Source organism: Ranitomeya variabilis, chromosome 2 (genome assembly GCF_051348905.1).
Source record: "Ranitomeya variabilis isolate aRanVar5 chromosome 2, aRanVar5.hap1, whole genome shotgun sequence".
In the NCBI taxonomy this organism is placed as follows: Eukaryota; Metazoa; Chordata; class Amphibia; order Anura; family Dendrobatidae; genus Ranitomeya; species Ranitomeya variabilis.
The window spans coordinates 432,140,730-432,159,865 of NC_135233.1; the positions used below are offsets into that span (position 1 = coordinate 432,140,730).

The window sequence follows — 19,136 nt, forward strand, 5'->3', positions numbered from 1 at the left end:
GTCCCTCTTGGGATCCATGACTTCATGCATACCTGCGGTCCAATGGGCTCAGCTCCATTCGAGACACCTTCAATGGCAGATTTTGTCAGAGGAGATCTCTCTGGGAGGGCGTTTAGAAAGTCGGTTGAGATTATCTCCAAACACAACTCGGTCACTAATCTGGTGGGCATCGCAAAAGAATCTTTCCCAGTGAGTCCCGTGGGTAATTCCAATCTCAAAAATACTGATAACAGATGTAAGCCCCAGCGGGTGGGGGGCTCATTTGGGCGACCTAGTAGCTTAAGGCACCTGGTCGACGTCTCTGGAAAAAGAATCTTCCAATATGAAAGAACTTCTAGCGGTCAAGTTCTCCCTGCTGGAATTCTTGGGGGCCCTTCACTCTCACCACGTCAGAGTCATGTCAGACAACAGGGTTGTAGTGGCATACCTGAATCGCCAAGGGGGTACTCGCTCCCAAAATCTGATGGAAGTAACCGAGGCAATCTTTCAAATAACCGAGGGCAACCTTCTATCCCTGACAAGTCTGCATATAAGGGGAGTGGACAATTACAAAGCGGACTTTCTGAGCCGCTCCAATCTAATACAAGGAAAATGGGAGCTAAATCAGGCAGTATTCACCCGGATCACGGAAAAATGGGGGTTCCCGACATAGACCTCTTTGCCAACAACACAAACAAAAAAGTAACCTCTTTCTGCTCCATAACTCCTCGGGGGAATCCAGCAGCTCTGGATGCGTTCTTGATTCCATGGCTACATCAGCTGGCTTACGCATTTCCCCCATTTGCTCTGATTCCAGCAGTGCTGAGGAAGATTCGGGAGGACGGGGCTCATGTGATCTTAATAGCCCCGTTCTGGCCGAAGAGACATTGGCTCTCTTGGATGAGGAGAATGGCAATATCCGACCCATTGGTACTCCCAGACCTTCCAGACTTACTCTCCCAAGGCCCGGTCCACCATCCACAAGTTAAGAGCTTACACTTGAAAGCCTGGCATTTGAGAGGAAGCTACTAGAAGACAGAGGTTTTTCGCCAGGGCTGGTATCCACTCTTTTACAAAGTAGGAAACCGGTTACAACAAAACAATATGGGAAAATATGGAAAAAATTCCTGTCATCATCAGGCACTAAAATAGGGGAAGAGGTCCCCCTTAAAACAATATTAGAATTTTTACAAAACGGGTTGGAGATCGGTTTAGCCACAAGTACCCTAAAAGTCCATGTGGCAGCATTGGGAGCCCTGTTTAATTACGACTTGGCAGGTAATCGATGGGTTTCTAGGTTCATCAGGGCAGCAGGTAGATCGAGGCCACTTCAAATAAAAACTGCCCCTCAATGGTATTTAAATTTGGTCCTTAAAGCCCTGACTAAGGCTACGTTCACATTTGCGTTGTGCGGCGCAGCGTCGGCGACGCAACGCACAACGTATGCACAACGCAGTGTTTTATGACGCATGCGTTCATTTTTTGCATGATTTTTGGCGCAGAAAAAACTGCATCATGCAGCGTCCTCTGCGCCCTGACAGTTGCACCAAAATGACGCATGCGTCACAAAATGCAAGACAACGCATGTCCATGCGCCCCCCCCCCATGTTAAATTAGGGGCGCATGACGCATGCGTCGCCACGGCTGCGCCCGATGCTGCGCCGCACAACGCTAATGTGAACGTAGCCTTAACCACCCTTCGAACCCTTAGAGGATATCCCATTAAAACTCCTATCCCTCAAAACATCCCTGCTTGTCGCCCTCACATCTGCTCGAAGAGTTAGCGACATACAGGTGCTATCTGCTAACCCTCCTTAAACACAGTTTTTAGAGGATAGAGTTATTCTCAAAATAGACCCAGCATACCTCCCGAAGGTGGCATCCCGGTTCCACAGAACTCAAGAGATATCCCTTCCCTCCTTTTGTCCTAACCCTAAAAATAAAGGAGGAAGAATCATTACATACACTAGATGTCAGGAGATGCCTCCTGCAGTACATAGAAGCCTCTAGAGAGAGTAGGGAGGATGCCTCTCTTTTTGTGTGCTTTCAGGGTCCCCGGAAGGGGAAAAAAGCCTCCTAAGCCACTCTGGCAAGATGGATCACAGATACTATTAGCCTATCATACTCATCAAGTGGAATGTCTGTTCCAGGGGAGGTCAAGGCTCACTCAAGGAGGGCAGTGGCAGCTTCTTGGGCGGAGAAGGCCGGAGCTTCAATTGACCAGATATGTCGAGCTGCTACTTGGTCATCACCTTCCACATTCTATAGGCACTATAGATTGGACCTTATCTCCTCTTCGGACCTTACTTTCGGTAAAAGGGTTCTGGAAGCGGTGGTCCCTCCCTGAATGTACAATCTATGAAATCTCTCCGTGGTGCCGTCGTGGGCGTCAGAGAAAAATATCGTTCTTACCGATAACGGTATTTCTCTGAGCCCATGACGGCACCCGTACATTCCCTCCCTTCACTTATGGGTGTGCATGCTAATATAATGCCATAGGTTATTTTATGATAGGTCACGCGGTATCTCAATTAAGTTAAATAATATTGAAACTAATAAGCTGTTCCATAGTCTCCCATCGTTCTCTAGTAAACAACTGATGCGGGAGAGAGGTACCGCCTTTTTATCTGTAGGTTTCCTGTCCTTGGTGGGCGGATCTCTTCTCTCCGTGGTGCCGTCATGGGCTCAGAGGAATACCGTTATCGGTAAGAACTATATTTTTCTGGATTTTATGTATGATTCTGTCTCTCACAGGTGAAGTGTACCTACGATAAAAAATTACAGACCTCTCCATTTTTTGTAGGGGGGAAAACTTGCAAAATCTGCAGAGTATCAAATACTTATTTCCCCCACTATATATTTATACACATAATTTGGGTACCGACAACTTTAGTTCTTACTGACCAAGTAATTTGGCCTGTGTGCAAAACTACACTTCTCCACTAGTGGCCGCTGCAGGGTCAGTGTTTGGTGATAAACATGATATCTTCACGAGACAACACCCTTAAAGACAAGCTTCCAAAGGCCAGATTTTGCTTTTATTTTATTCGTAGCTCTCCCTTGATGTTTTTTCTTATGCTTTCAGAGGTATGGACCTTTTTTATTTAGTGTTAATTGGTTTGGTATATATATCTATATACAGTAGATAACCACAGGATCCACCATTCACAATAGATGTCACAGCTCACCTCCTCCTCCTCCTGCACAATGACTGATAACACCTCTATATACAGTAGATAACACAGGATCCACCATTCACAATAAGTGATGTCACAGCTCACCTCCTCCTCCTGTACAATGACTGATAACACCTCTATATACAGTAGATAACACAGGACCACCATTCACAATAGGTGATGTCATAGCTCACCTCCTCCTCCTGTACAATGATAACACCTCTATATACAGTAGATAACACAGGATCCACCATTCACAATAGGTGATGTCACAGCTCACCTCCTCCTCCTCCTCCTCCTGTACAATGACTGATAACGCCTCTATGTACAGTAGATAACACAGGATCCACCATTAACAATAGGTGATGTCACAGCTCACCTCCTCCTCCTCCTGTACAATGACTGATAACGCCTCTATGTACAGTAGATAACACAGGATCCACCATTCACAATAGGAGATGTCACAGCTCGCCACCTCCTCCTGTATTTTTATTTACCCCAAAAAAGTATTTTTTGCAATCCTCTGGTTACTCTAACTGGTAGGTCTCCTTTTTTTAATGTTTTTTCCCCCTGCTATTGCCAGCAAATTAGTGAGGCGTTGTAGCCCCCCGACCAGTGGACCGGCCAGGATCTGTTTCTGTAATCCTGGATTAATCCAACGAACCTATCCATTACAGTAGATGGCTGCCCACTCTCCCCATTCCCACAAGCTCGCTGCCTCGGGGTTATCCTTGACGCTGATCTCTCCTTCAAACCACATATCCAAGCCCTTTCCACTTCCTGCCGACTTCAACTCAAAAATATTTCATGAATCCGTTCATTCCTCACCCAAGAATCTGCAAAACCCCTAGACAATGCCCTCATCATCTCCCGCCTTGACTACTGCAACCTCCTGCTCTGTGGCCTCCCCTCTAACACTCTCGCACCCCTCCAATCTATTCTAAACTCTGCTGCCCGACTAATCCACCTGTCCCCCCGCTATTCCCCGGCCTCTCCCCTCTGTCAATCCTTTCACTGGCTCCCCATTGCCCAGAGACTCCACTACAAAATCCTAACCATGACATACAAAGCCATCCACAACCTGTCTCCTCCATACATCTGTGACCTCGTCTTCCGGTACTTACCTACACGCAACCTCCGATCCTCACAAGATCTCCTTCTCTACTCCCCTCTTATCTCCTCTTCCCACAATCGTATACAAGATTTCTCCCGTGCTTCCCCCCTACTCTGGAACCCTCTACCACAACACATCAGACTCTCGCCTACCATCGAAACCTTCAAAAAGAGCCTGAAGACCCACCTCTTCCAACAAGCCTACAACCTGCAGTAACCACCGATCGACCAAACCGCTGCATGACCAGCTCTATCCTCACCTACTGTATTCTCACCCATCCCTTGTAGATTGTGAGCCTTCGCGGGGAGGGTCCTCTCTCCTCCTGTACCAGTTATGACTTGTATTGTTTAAGATTATTGTACTTGTTTTTATTATGTACACCCCTCCTCACATGTAAAGCGCCATGGAATAAATGGCGCTATAACAATAAATAATAATAATAATAATAATTAATCTGAATTGCCTGTAATGCCAGTGTCTCCCCACTAGATGGCACAGTCTGACCGCGTTTTGTCTGTGGGGCTCCTGTGTCATTTTCCCTTCTCCCTGTGGGAATGTGATGTAATGAGGTCAGTCCTCGGTGGGTCGCCAGAACAGGGGAGTGTTGTGGGGGGTGAGGTTGGGAAAGAAAAGTGAAGGGATGATAACGGCGCACTGCCGTACAAAGAGGCATGCATTTCCCAGCCTGCACCAGAATGTCACCGGTACCCTGCAAAAATCAGATTTGTTATTTTTTAATTTTTATTTTGGAAGTCTGTGCAATCGTGCCGTCATTCATAGACAGTGGAACTTGTAGTGACAGTAACACTGTGAGCGGCACCATCACCGGATCCTCCTGCATCCTCCTGACGGGTGCAGCCATTCATTCACCTGCCAGGAGCAAATGAAACTTTTCCTGCTCATTAGTGTCCGCTGCTTCTCGTCTTAAAGGCACAGCATCGGGTGTGACGACTATTCTAAAAAATTTGGTAAAAGGGGATAATGATGAGTACTAGATACCAGACCAAAAGAATTTTGCACATTTCTCTGAAACCGGATGGCAGAATTTTAAAGCCCAGAAATGAGCTAATCAAAGGGGCAAAGGGACCCCTGCCAATCGAGGAGTTGTCACTTGTCTTGAATTCCATAATACCCCTTTAAGTTAACTATGCTATTACAAGGATAGGCAGGGGTGAGTCCCAGAGGTGAGGCCAGCATCTGTCTGATGATTGCGGCCCCCTCCTTGCAACTTTGGGGCCGACGGGCGTCTGTGGAAAGTTTTGAAACTTCTTTTGTAGTAAATGCCCTGCATCTCCATTCCGGCCAGCTGTGATATCACCTGTTGTGAATGGTGGATCCTGTGTTATCTACTGTATATAGAGGTGTTATCAGTCATTGTACAGGAGGAGGGGGGCTGTGACATCACCTATTGTGAATGGTGGATCCTGTGTTATCTACTGTATATAGAGGTGTTATCAGTCATTGTACAGGAGGAGGAGGTGAGCTGTGACATCACCTATTGTGAATGGTGGATCCTGTTATCTACTGTATATAGAGGTTTTATCAGTTATAGTGCAGGAGGAGGAGGTGAGCTGTGACATCTCATATTGTGAATGGTGGATCCTGTGTTATCTACTGTATATAGAGGTGTTGGTGGATCCTGTGTTATCTACTGTATATAGAGGTGTTATCAGTCATTGTACAGGAGGAGGAGGTGAGCTGTGACATTACCTATTGTGAATGGTGGATCCTGTGTTATCTACTGTATATAGAGGTGTTATCAGTCATTGTACAGGAGGAGGTGGTGAGCTGTGACATCGCCTATTGTGAATGGTGGCTCCTGTGTTATCTACTGTATATAGAGGTGTTAGCAGTCATTGTACAGGAGGAGGAGGTGAGCTGTGACATCGCCTATTGTGAATGGTGGATCCTGTTTTATCTACTGTATATAGAGTTTTTATCCGTTATAGTGCAGGAGGAGGAGGTGAGCTGTGACATCTCATATTGTGAATGGTGGATCCTGTGTTATCTACTGTATATAGAGGTGATATCAGTCATTGTACAGGAGGAGGGGGGCTGTGACATCACCTATTGTGAATGGTGGATCCTGTGTTATCTACTGTATATAGAGGTGTTATCAGTCATTGTACAGGAGGAGGAGGTGAGCTGTGACATCACCTATTGTGAATGGTGGATCCTGTTATCTACTGTATATAGAGGTTTTATCAGTTATAGTGCAGGAGGAGGAGGTGAGCTGTGACATCTCATATTGTGAATGGTGGATCCTGTGTTATCTACTGTATATAGAGGTGATATCAGTCATTGTACAGGAGGAGGTGAGCTGTGACATCACCTATTGTGAATGGTGGATCCTGTGTTATCTACTGTATATAGAGGTGTTGGTGGATCCTGTGTTATCTACTGTATATAGAGGTGTTATCAGCCATTGTACAGGAGGAGGGGGGCTGTGACATCACCTATTGTGAATGGTGGATCCTGTGTTATCTACTGTATATAGAGGTGTTATCAGTCATTGTACAGGAGGAGGAGGTGAGCTGTGACATCGCCTATTGTGAATGGTGGCTCCTGTGTTATCTACTGTATATAGAGGTGTTATCAGTCATTGTACAGGAGGAGGAGGTGAGCTGTGACATCGCCTATTGTGAATGGTGGATCCTGTTTTATCTACTGTATATATAGGTGTTATCAATCATTGCACAGGAGGAGGAGGTGAGCTGTGATATCTCCTATTGTGAATGGTGGATCCTGTGTTATCTACTGTATATAGAGGTTAAAGAAAACCAAAGGAAAATGGACACAGAGCAATAATGAAAATACAAATGTTACAAAATGAAGACATTAAGAATTAAAAGTGAGAGACGACATTCAAGTTACGTCGAAGCAGGAGGTGTAAGAAATATTGCACCAGTATACGGATAAAAACCAATATAGTAGATTTAAATTGATAATAATAATAAAGATAATCCAGTGCATACAGTATGGTCCAATAAAATAGATATTTGATTATATAGTTATCAACATGCACATATGTGCAGAAAATATGGTGTAAATTCAATGATTATCCATATTGTAGCAGTATTAGAGATGATACAAAAAAGTGCAGAGTGCTTTAGTACAACCTAAGTACAAACTGCCATGTGAGATCGATCACAACTGAGTGAAAACGAGACCAAGCAGTAAAGTGCAAGATATCAAAACATAATCTACCATAAATATGGAACATAACATGAACAAGCTGAGTAGCTAATAAATTATAAGAGGTCTCTAGAACCAACCTGCTGATGTGGACGTGGGAAGGAAGGAACCCGACCCCTTTCTTAGCTACTCAGCTTGTTCATGTTATGTTCCATATTTATGGTAGATTATGTTTTAGTATCTTGCACTTTACTGCTTGGTCTCGTTTTCACTCAGTTGTGATCTCACATGGCAGTTTGTACTTAGGTTGTACAAAAGCACGATACACTTTTTTGTATCATCTCTAATACTGCTACAATATGGATAATCATTGAATTTACACCATATTTTCTGCACATATGTGCATGTTGATAACTATATAATCAAATATCTATTTTATTGGACCATCCTGTATGCACTGGATTATCTTTATTATTATTTACTGTGCGATTTTAATTTTTTTTCTTTCACCCATTGACTTCTATTGTGGGATGCGATCAATTTTCTGATTGCAATCGCAGCATGCTGCGATTTTTTTTTTTTTTCTAGCCCGATTGTGATCTGATCCGAGCTGGATAAAAACCGCAGATGAAAACTCCATCTTAGATTATCATTGGTCCAAATTCAATCTGATTTTTTTTTATGATTGAATTCGTCCGATTTCATCGCAAGTGGGCATGAGCCGTTACTTGCTTACTCACATGATTTACCTCACATGGATAAACAGATATTAAGACTGTGATCAGCACCAAATCGCCAGACAGGTTAATGTTAGGTGGATGACGTGTGGATAACGCCTCCCTACATCATTCACCCAGACTCTTAATTGACGTAGCGCACCATCATCTTCTGAACGTGACTGCACAGATATTTGGCCATCACTACACACGATCTCCTTGTGTCCCTCTTGAAATGTCCAGAGCGATCTGCCAGAATCAATAAATGCAGGAGCACGGGCATATCATTAACTCAAAACTGAAAATAAAGACTAAACAACAACCACAAGACAGATTTCTCTAGTCACTGTAAGGTTTCTCTTACTGAGAGTGTTGGGGGACACTCACTTGGCCGCGATATTCAAGCACACGGGCACGGGTTTATAAAACAAAGCAGTCCATGCGGTTTATTAAGCCTCATAAACCGGGTTACGCACAGTTCATAACATGAAACACAACAGGCACCAACTGGTGATATTTACTTGCAGCTTATAACACTTCAGTGTACGGCTTTGCTTCACGGACACTAACACGCTGGTCCTCCCTTAACCAGTTCCCAAGGGAGACCACATAGTTCATAGAACTTCACAAGCACTACCGGCCTGTACGATACCTGACGGGAGCTCCGGCTCCACCTGCTAGCTCCTTGCCAGTCCACACCTCCGGGTAAGCTGCCTTACAGGGATCACCAACTTGCCTGGCCGGCACGCACTAGTTAGTCCAGACCTCACCGAAGGACTCCAGCTTCCCCACACTCCGTTAACACTCTTCTGGGTAAGCTGCCTAACAGGGATCCCCAACTTGCCTGTCCGGCATACAGTAGTCAGTCCAGACCTCACCGAAGGACTCCAGCTTCCCCAGTTCCACTGTGCACTGCTCGGGATCCGGTCCTCCTACTAGGACCTCCCACGCCAGCAGGTGCTTTCCAGGAAGCCTCCTCTCAGGCTTCCAACACAGGAACACACCGAGCCCTCAGGAACTCCCTCAGGGATTTTGCACTTGGACCCTTCAGGTCCAAACACTAGAACCACACAGGAACATGTGACCCACACTCTGGTCACGTTATGTACCTGTAACCACACCCACATTAATGGATCACATGGACTGGTCACGTGATCCTGACATCACTGCAGGTCAATTCTCACGGCCTCAATACAACTCCGTGCAGATCCCGGGGAGACCACGCAGCGCCCCCTACCTGTTACAGGGGTCACTGCATCACATATATCACATATCCTCCCCCTCTGTTCACACCTGTAGGGTTGAACACCTGTCATACACGTGGGATCACGGGATATGTCATGCACGTTGCCTTGCCCTACCTGTCGAGAGAACCGTCTCAGTCGGTTTTGAGCATCACACAGACCCATCCAGTTGTTGAGTTTACCCCGCCCCCAGCGGTCAACATGTAGGCCTTGAGGTTTGGCCCTTAAGTTACGGTCTGTCCATGACACCAAACCTTTAGTCAAGTTTGTCTTTTTACTCGACCTTTCTCTCCAGGGTCGCCACCCACGGTTGGTACGGACATTAGTCCCACTTACAGTCGAGACTAGCAACTGATCAGAGTCTGACCCTCCATCACTAGCAGCTGTTTATTGACCTGCCGTCTGTACAGTCTCAGCTGCTCTATTTCTCTCAGGTAGGCCACGCGATACTTCAGGAGCATCCGGATATTCGCTAGACTCTCCTTGGACCCGACAACCAGGAATGACACCATTCCATCTTCACCCACCTGGGCCTTGTCTTCAGCCGGAATCCTCAGTCTCTTCACACCGGACACATCCACCATCTCCTGCATCGCTTTTCCAAATCGGCCAGTGAGCTTCGCTACCAGAGCTCTGGGCACTTGGACTGTGTCCTCCACCAAACCCAGACGACTTTGAGCTTTCCTGGCTTGCTCCAAACAACGAGTGGCCTCACCATTCCCCAACAGGACCCTCTGTTTCGTGCAGAGGCACCGTAGGTGCATGTCCCTCAGGACAGCCACCCTCTTCACTGTGACTTCCTTAGTAGACAGTACCACCAACTGTTTCGTCTCCAGTGCCCAGAACACACTACACGCTTCCACTGCCTTTTTAAAGGCCTCATGCACACCCTCGCGGGTACATGCATCTTGCGCCTCTACGGGTACATCTATCACGCACTTGAAGAGCGGAGTCTCACTTCCTTCAAGAACAGATGGCTCCTGCCTTGCCATGGACCTTTCCATCAAGACACCTGTCACAACCGGGTGACCATCTTGTTCTGCTTTTAGCGCCAACTCCTCTTCAGCTTTACTCTCATTACCACTCTGGTACTGGCACGAGAAGTCTGCGACCACCACCTCTTTTCCTTGTAGAGGGCCTTTTAGTGCTTCTCTAAGCACTACAATGTCTTCGTTTAGGGTCTGATACACACTTTGCCATCTGAACAGGTGGCCTCTGAGCTCAGAGACTTCCTTCTCCAGCTCATCCACTCTGCGCTCAGTCGCTTGTCTCAGGACCCTTTCTCGTTCGACATGGTCGTTCACCGTCTCTATAACCAATTCCATCTCGCCTCTCCCATCCTCCGGACTGGTGAAACATCCATCACTTGAGGAGGTATTCACTTCCGGCACCATCTCCTTGGTGGCCTCTGTTTTGCCACCGATCGTCACCACAGGTCCTGGACCCCGTCCTCCACCCGTCAGCACAGGTCCTGGACCCCGTCCTCCACCCGTCACCATAGGTCCTGGACCCCGTCCTCCACCCGTCACCATAGGTCCTGGACCCCGTCCTCCACCCGTCACCGTAGGTCCTGGACCCCGTCCTCCACCCGTCACCATAGGTCCTGGACCCCGTCCTCCACCCGTCAGCACAGGTCCTGGACCCTGTCCTCCACCTATCACCATAGGTCCTGGACCCCGTCCTCCACCCGTCACCACAGGTCCTGGACCCCGTCCTCCACCCGTTACCACAGGTCCTGGACCCCGTCCTCCACCTGTCACCAGGGCATACGCGTTTGTTACTGGCCATGACTTGTCACAGTCACCCCCAGAATCTGTGTCACACCCCACAGTCTGATGACCCTGCAAGTCACTCTCTGTCTGGGTGTCAGCTCCACATGTTTTATCCTGCAGACCACTATCAGTCGTATTGTGGCACACTTCAGGTGACGTCAGATCAGTTAGTTGGACAGTCGCACCTTTCCCTCTGGTCAGGCCTGCCTTCTCCACATTACTAACTGACATCCACATGATATCCACAAACACTTCAGCCTTTTCCCACAGTGCTACCAAATCTTGTCCTATTACCATAGGATACGGCAAGATCGGGTCTACAACCACCTCATGGTAGGTGGAAACCTCCGCTGCGACAATGTAGATAGTGGCTACCTGGAGATATTCAGTGTCGCCAGGTGACACAGAATCTCCTGGACGGGTTCTCAGCACAGACTCTTCTCTCCCCGGGTCTATCAACCCTTGCACACACTTTCCATCCAGCCAAAAAGGACACAGTCGTGACACCTCACTGATTGCCGCCCCTTTTTTGGCTCCGCCCCCTTTCTGGGCAAGTGCTCCGCTTTTTGATACCACCCCGGTTCGAGATTCAGCCCCCCTTCGGGATTCCACCCCTTTTTGGGCCATTACCCCTATTCGGGTTACCGCCCCTTTTTGGGTCTCCGCCCCCTTTTGGGCAACCATCCCCGTTTGAGCCACCGCTCACTATTAGGGATAATCGCCTCCCTGGGATACACCCCGTGGACTCCCCCACGGTACTCAGACCCCAGTTCACACAGTACACCCCATGTCTCTGGGCTTGTACTGGCCCTTTAAGAGTCTGCACAAAAAGAGAAAAATTTTTTATTTTTTTTTCTCTGTCACTTTACCAGCTCCTGCTGGTACCGCCACAGCTCCCGCTGCAGTCAGACACAACCGGCACCTCCAGGTGCTGCCAACCACAAGTCACTGTAGCTCCGCCTGCTGTGGAACCTCTCGCTGCAACCACGGCTACTCTCCACACGGCTCTGCACGGCTCCACCGCTGCCGCTTGTCACCTTCGTGACCCCGCCGAGTCACAGCAGACGCTTGTCACCTTCGTAACCCCGCCGAGTTACAGCTAGACGCTTGTCACCTTCGTGGCTCTGCCACAGCAATTAACTCTACGTGTGCTAGCGGGATTGTTGCCAAAATTCTCCACCAATTGTAAGGTTTCTCTTACTGAGAGTGTTGGGGGACACTCACTTGGCCGCGATATTCAAGCACACGGGCACGGGTTTATAAAACAAAGCAGTCCATGCGGTTTATTAAGCCTCATAAACCGGGTTACGCACAGTTCATAACATGAAAAACAACAGGCACCAACTGGTGATATTTACTTGCAGCTTCTAACACTTCAGTGTACGGCTTTGCTTCACGGACACTAACACGCTGGTCCTCCCTTAACCAGTTCCCAAGGGAGACCACATAGTTCATAGAACTTCACAAGCACTACCGGCCTGTACGATACCTGACGGGAGCTCCGGCTCCACCTGCTAGCTCCTTGCCAGTCCACACCTCCGGGTAAGCTGCCTTACAGGGATCACCAACTTGCCTGGCCGGCACGCACTAGTTAGTCCAGACCTCACCGAAGGACTCCAGCTTCCCCACACTCCGTTAACACTCTTCTGGGTAAGCTGCCTAACAGGGATCCCCAACTTGCCTGTCCGGCATACAGTAGTCAGTCCAGACCTCACCGAAGGACTCCAGCTTCCCCAGTTCCACTGTGCACTGCTCGGGATCCGGTCCTCCTACTAGGACCTCCCACGCCAGCAGGTGCTTTCCAGGAAGCCTCCTCTCAGGCTTCCAACACAGGAACACACCGAGCCCTCAGGAACTCCCTCAGGGATTTTGCACTTGGACCCTTCAGGTCCAAACACTGGAACCACACAGGAACATGTGACCCACACTCTGGTCACGTTATGTACCTGTAACCACACCCACATTAATGGATCACATGGACTGGTCACGTGATCCTGACATCACTGCAGGTCAATTCTCACGGCCTCAATACAACTCCGTGCAGATCCCGGGGAGACCACGCAGCGCCCCCTACCTGTTACAGGGGTCACTGCATCACATAACCTTCCACGACAGCCACTTCGGAGGTTGTCTTCCCCGCCCTAATAGGGGACAGGAACACAAAGAGGTTAAATACCCCTCCCCTTCCTGCACCGCCAGTGTTTTCCTGTCCCCTATGGGGCATGAAGAGATTCTGAAGGGGCTGCCGTGGCCGGCGACCGGAGCTCCACTTACCAAATGCCGGGCAGCATGAGGTCGGGCGTCCCTCCTCAAAGAACGCTGCTCCCGTCTCCTCTCTTCGGAGGGACTCGGGACCTTCCCGCCCCTCCTGCGCTCCCTTCGTGGGGTAAAGCGGGGCGGTGACGTGCGTACCGAGGGCCTCCTGCAGCCCCTCGGTTTCCTCCTCCCTGCTGCAGCGCTGGAGGTGGCGCGCGTCTCGGAGTCTGTGGCCGGCCGACGGCTGGGTCACTTCCGGGTTGACGCGCGTCACTTCCGGTTCACTCAGGTGCGTTCCAGGGAGCACGCACCGGCCGGCAATGGCGTCCGGAGCAGCAAAAAACGCCATACAGCAGCGGTTTCGGGGGCGTTCCAGGGACCCTACCCCAATCGGGCAATGGGGGGGGGGGGAGCACCATGACGCTGGCCCCTCGATCCTTCATAAGAGATCCGGGTAGCAAGGTAAGCTGTCTGACTGTACACTAACGTGACGGACATGGACGGTGACAGACCCTCTTGCTCTGCATCTATAGATGCCAGCGTTCCCCCTCCTACCAAAGTAAGTAGCAGGTGTTGGGCCCAGCTATCCCGTATATACATATATACATATATACATATATGTATATATAAGTATATACCCTCAAGTGGCTTAGCAAACCCTCTCTCTCTTATAGGGAGAAAAGGTTTCTGATCCTAGAAAATCAAGCCGCAAATGTAAAGTGTGTGCGACCAAGCTCCCATTAACATACGGGAAAAAGCTCTGCCAGTCCTGTACAGACGAGGTCCTACGCACTGAACAACCCTCGCTGCTGGATAGCATTAGATCCCTCATTAAAGATGAGGTCCGTTCTTCTATGGCCACCTTCTCACAGATGTCGGTGCCTCAGCCACCCCCTCCAAAGAAGAGGAGAAAAGACCCAGTAGAATCCGACCCAGACTCAGGGGAAGTCCAGTCCTCGGGTTCGGAAAATAACTGGGAAAATGAAGGCTCCACTTCAACTTCCACCCTTAAATCAGAAAACAAAAAGTATTACTTTAATTCTGAGGACATGAGTGAACTAATCAATTTAGTACGAGGCACCATGGGGGTAGAGGATGAAGAAGTTACACTCACAGTGAGGGTCTGAAACCCAAAGATCAAAAAGGGTTTCCAGTACATAAGAATTTACGAGATCTAATTCTTCATAAATGGGACCTCCCTGAAAAGGGTCTGACTGTGCCATCAGAGCTAAAAAACCGGTGTCCATTGGACGGGGATAACTCTCTATGGGAAACCCCGAAAGTGGATGTGTAAGTGTCCAGGGTAACTAAAAAAACAGCCCTTCCATTTGAGGACTCTTCACAACTCAAGGATCCGATGGATCGTAAAATAGAGAGTTTGTTAAAAAAAATCCTGGGACACCTCCACAAATTTACTAAAGTCCAATATAGCATCCACTTGCGTGGACAGATCTCTATTTGTCTGGTTACGCAAGCTTGAGGATCACTTGACACAGGGTACCCCAAGAGAGGAAATTCTAGACTCCCTACCCTTGTTACAGAAGGCAACGGGATTCCTAGCTGATGCTTCTGCTGAATCGGTCCGAGTAGCCGCGAAAGCTGCCGTCCTTTCTAACTCATCCAGGAGGGCACTCTGGATAAAATCCTGGGGAGGCGATTTTGTCTCCAAGTCCAAATTGTTTAGCATAACCTTTCAGGGTCATAATGTGTTTGGACCCGTTCTGGATGACATTTTGGATAAGGCGGCAGATAAAAAGAAATCTCTCCCTGAGCAGAAGATTCCTAAAAAACGCTTTTTTCGTCCCTCCCGTGACCAATCATCACAGAGAGGAAAAGGCAAAACGGGAAGGTGGAGCTATCCCAAGGGAGGCAGGGGAAAAAATATCCTGGCCCCTCAGGCCCAACAGACCCCGGATAAACAATGACTGTGCTCCGGTCGGGGGTCGACTCTCACGGTTTTTCACCAACTGGCAGAACATCTCCACAAATCAGTGGGTCCTTCGTACAGTTCAGGAGGGACTAAAAATAGAATTCGTGAGACAACCCCCTCAATGCCTAAGGATAACCTCCCTTCAAAACCCAGACCTCCAAAACTCCTTGTTACAAGATCTACAAAAATTACTGCGGTCAAATGTAATCTCGCAGGTACCGAAATCGGAGGAAGGACGTGGTCATTATTCACGCCTTTTTCTGATAACCAAGCCATCGGGGAAGAACAGAATTATCATAAATTTAAAACCCTTGAACGAATCAGTCCGGTACAGGAGATTCAAAATGGAGACAGTCAAATCAGTAATCCCCCTCATCGGTCAAAATTGGATGATGGCGACTGTGGATCTGAGGGATGCGTATTACCATGTGCCAATGCACCCAGAGCACAGGAAATTCCTCAGATTCGCAGTCTCCAGGGGTCACCAGACCGAACATTTCCAGTTCAATGTCCTCCCCTTTGGCATCTCATCAGCCCCACGGGTTTTTACAAAAATTATGGCAGAAGCAATAATCTTCATCCGTCAACATGGAATATGCATCGTCCCGTACTTAGACGACTTCCTGATTATGGCTCCATCTGCCCCCCGTCTGGAAACAGACGTATCAAAGACCCTAGAGATATTACAAACTCTGGGCTGGATCCCAAATCTGGAGAAGTCAGAAATCCTTCCCTCCACAAGGAGAAAATTTCTAGGGGTGCTACTGGACTCGGAAGTAAGAACATCTTTTCTGCCCAAAGATCATCAAATCAACCTTGTCCGCAAAGTAGCCAAATTCAGGGGCCAGCGTACACCCGACCCTCAGAGAATCAATGTCTGTACTAGGGTCCCTGACCGCATGTATACAATCGGTGTCCTGGGCCCAGGCTCACACACGAGCTCTCCAGACTTACGTACTCCTACATTCCAGGAGACGACAGATTCCATTGAGTCAAAAGATTCCTCTCCCTGGCCATGTAAAAGCATCTCTAAAATGGTGGCTAGATTACCAAAATCTCCAGAAAGGGGTCAGCTGGGATCACCTTCCCCTAAAAACACTCCGCTCAGATGCCAGCAAAAGAGGCTGGGGTGCAGTGGTAGAGGGTTTCCACTTTCAGGGACAATGGGCATCGAATATCAGCAGCAGCTCCTCGAATCTGAGGGAACTAAAAGCTGTAGAGGAAGCCCTAAAAGCATCATCTTCGCTGATCAAGAACCATCACGTTCGTATTTATTCGGACAACATGACCACGGTAGCCTATCTACGACGCCAGGGAGGAACGAAGTATGCCTCTCTGAAGGAAGTAGCTGCAAGAATATTTTTCTGGGCAGAGTAAAACCTTCTATCGGTTACGGCGGTACATCTGAGGGGGTTAGACAACACTCAGGCGGATTTCCTCAGCAGGAAAGACGTCCATCCAGGAGAGTGGTCCCTAGACCAGACAGTGTTTCAATCCCTAACCTCAAAATGGGGTACTCCAGAGGTGGATCTATTCGCCAACAGGCAAAATGCGAAGGTAGAAATATTTTTCTCCCTTCATCACAAAGACGAGGCACAGGGAATAGATGCCTTCTCACAGCGGTGGAAGTTCAACCTTGCATACGCTTTTCCTCCCATTCCCATGCTCGCGAAAACTCTGCAGAAGATCAGAGCGGATGGAGTGACCACAATTTTGATTGCCCCATTATGGCCCGGGAGGAGTTGGTACGGCGCCCTGTTAGATATGGCCCTGGAAGGCCCCTACCTTCTACCTCAAAAGCCCGATCTCCTACACCAGGGTCCCCTACTACATCCAGACCTAAACAGGTTGAACTTGGCAGCATGGCTACTGAGGCCACAATCTTAAAAGCTAAAGGTCTCTCGGATGACGTAATTCAAACTCTTCAAAAAAGCAGGAAAGTGGTAACCAACGCCATCTATACGAAGGTCTGGAGGAAATTTACGTCCTGGTGCTCCCCAGAAGTTCCAGACCCCTTCAATCCTGATATAGCAAAAATCCTGCAATTTTTACAGAAGGGCTTGGAAATGGGCCTTACCCCTAGCACACTCAAAGTGCAAGTATCGGCCCTTAGTAGCTTTTTTGATTTCAGTTTAGCCAATCACCGCTGGATCAAACGATTTATGACAGCAGCATCCAGAATTCGTCCTACGCTCCGTAGTAAGGTGCCTCCCTGGGACCTCAATACGGTACTTAATGCACTAACCCAGAGTCCATTTGAACCCCTGGATGCTATAACCATAAAAAACTTGACTTTGAAAACAGTCTTTCTGGTCGCAATCACTACGGCTAGACGTATTGGTGAGTTACAGGCCCTGTCGATTCAGGAACCTTATCTAACGGTCACTACGGATAGCATTATACTAAAACTAGACCGGTCCTTTTTACCTAAAGTGGTCTCGAATTTCCACAGAGATCAGGACATTCTACTACCTTCATTTTGCCCAAACCCCTCCAACCCTAAAGAACAGGCCTTCCACACCTTGGATGTTCGCAGGGTGGTCTTATCTTACTTACAACAGACTGAAGCCTGGCGAATTGATCAAAATTTGTTCATCCAGTTTTCGGGACGAAACAAGGGGAAGAAAGCGGCAAAAAATACTATTGCAAGATGGATCAAGCAGTCTATTTGTCTGGCATATTCATCACAAGGACTGGATCCACCTGCCTCTCTGAAAGCACACTCTACCCGAGCGATGGCAACATCATGGGCAGAGAGGGGGAATGCCTCATCAGAGCAGATTTGCAGAGCCGCCACCTGGTCGTCCATCCATACGTTCACCAGACATTACCGGCTTAATTTCAATAGGGATTTAACATTTGGCAGACGTGTTCTGCAGGCCGTAGTCCCTCCCTATAGAAATTAGCTGTTGGTACTACTCCGAAGTGGCTGTCGTGGAAGGTGACTAGAGAAAATAGAATTATTCTTACCGTTAATTCGGTTTCTAGGAACCTTCCACGACAGCACTAATTTCCTTCCCTATCTGATATTCGTATTGGATGATTCCTGCACTTTTGTGGTAATTATACATGCTACTGTGTCCAGGAAAACACTGGCGGTGCAGGAAGGGGAGGGGTATTTAACCTCTTTGTGTTCCTGTCCCCTATTAGGGCGGGGAAGACAACCTCCGAAGTGGCTGTCGTGGAAGGTTCCTAGAAACCGAATTAACGGTAAGAATAATTCTATTTTCATCACCCAGGTATCATTTTAATCAGTATAACGGCGCCAACCTGACACTGTCTGTAGTTTACTGTGCACAATTCTGCTGACAGGTTCCTGCCTGAACATGTCACTAGCCAATGTCTATGTGCAGAGATTGAGTGCTGTGGGCAAAACTTAGATTACTGAGAAGACTTAATAGTCCTGCCAAAAATATCTGTATTTAGTGCACACTTAAATCCATAGACCGTGGGAATGAACCTGATTGTCTGAAGTAGAGCCTTCCTGAGAGCTGATGCAGCACAGAAAAAGTCATGGACGTGGGAGAACCTGATTATTGAGGATGCTAGTCTTAGCTCATTGGAGTGTAGATATGGTAGTAGTGACAAATGGGAGGAGTTGTAGGACAGTGCAGCACTGTGGAGAGCTTTGTGGGAGAGTGCAATGACTGGTACTGGGTGGCGGCATCGGTGTAGCTGCTGGACAGAAATATGAGCCTGACTGCTGCATTCAGGATAATGACAAATGCGTCTAGTGACAACAAGAGCAATTAGTGACTTACAATTAGTTGTGAATTCAAGATGAAAAGGAATCAGAGCAACAGTAACGGCTTTT

At 48.1% G+C, this 19,136-nt stretch overlaps 1 protein-coding gene across 1 annotated transcript in view; it reads left to right on the forward strand.

The window, feature by feature from the left end:
• PDHX (pyruvate dehydrogenase complex component X) overlaps positions 1 to 19,136 on the forward strand; it is a 152,665-nt gene that overhangs the window by 13,477 nt on the left and 120,052 nt on the right. The gene's annotated exons all lie outside the window — the stretch shown is intronic.